The following is a 1,263-nucleotide window of genomic DNA, read 5'->3' as shown; positions in this document are numbered from 1 at the left end:
TCTGGCCAGGACTTACAGCACTGTATTGAATGGAAGTGGTGACAGTGGACACCCTTGTCTTGCTTCACTTTAGGGTTTCATCATAAAACTACCTATTCTTTGTTCTAAGATTTTCCCAAGCACTACTATCCTAGAATATGAACAGGTTAATGGAAAATACGAGATTGGTTTTTAGGCATTAAGTTAAGAATATTTTTCAGTGTTAATAAAAACATACTTGAGTCTTCTAAATGAGGACCATTTTTATCTTTTCATTTGTGACATGTTATCTGAGTGAATACTAGTACAAAAATATAAAACTAATAGCCTGAGTAAAGGCAATACAGTGAATGTATTTGCAAGTACAAAAATTCAGTCTCCGGAGACTAGGAAATTTGGATTTTGACTCCAATTCCAGTTCCTCTGTTTCCACCACCACCACCACCACCACCACCACACACGCACATGCAGGCAATTACTAATGCTTTGCAGGAATTATAATAATACTTCCTACATTCTTTTTAATTTTGTGAGGATTAAACAAGATGATGCAAGCAAAGTGTTAAACACAGCCCGTAAGACCTAATAAATATTTAACAAGTAGTAGCTGTTGTTGTTAATGCTACTGGCATGTTTTAAAATTCATAAGGATCTACAACATGTAAAGTAGCATATCATGTGTGTGTATATATATATATATATTTTTTTTTTTTTTTAAGCTTCATTTTGTGGAAGAAGCTGCCAGTGACTCATCCAATTAACATTTATACTTCTTAATAACAGAACCTGGATTTTAATCCGGGGTGTGTTTGTGTAAGTATACAGAGTGTCCATAAAGTTCCTGGGAAATTTAAATTAGTTTAAAATTTTAAGTTGCACATGAACTTTATGGATACCTTGTATATTTATATGTGTATGGGCTGTCGATTTTTCACTTATCTGTATAGAACTGGATGTATAGATGTATGAATATATGTATGTGTTTATATATCCAATGTTATTTGTATATACATGCACAAGTGAGAGCATTTTTACTTCTATGGCATAGAAAAAAATAACATGAGTTAATACTTACATAACTGTGCCAAAACCTGCCCTGTATACTTTATATTAATTAACTCTTCCTTATAAGAATCCTATGAGGTAGATTCTATTTTATCCATTTTGCAGATGAGAAAACTGAGGCCCAAACATGAAAACATGCTGCTAGTAAGCGGCATAAATGCAATTTTAAGCCAAGAAGTCTTCCCCAGGTCTGTTGTGTTCTTTTTTTTTTTTTTTTTT

The sequence above is a fragment of the Otolemur garnettii genome, unplaced genomic scaffold (genome assembly GCF_000181295.1).
Source record: "Otolemur garnettii isolate 467f Iridium unplaced genomic scaffold, OtoGar3 scaffold00069, whole genome shotgun sequence".
Classification (NCBI taxonomy): Eukaryota; Metazoa; Chordata; class Mammalia; order Primates; family Galagidae; genus Otolemur; species Otolemur garnettii.
Note: the sequence above shows the minus strand (reverse complement) of the source record.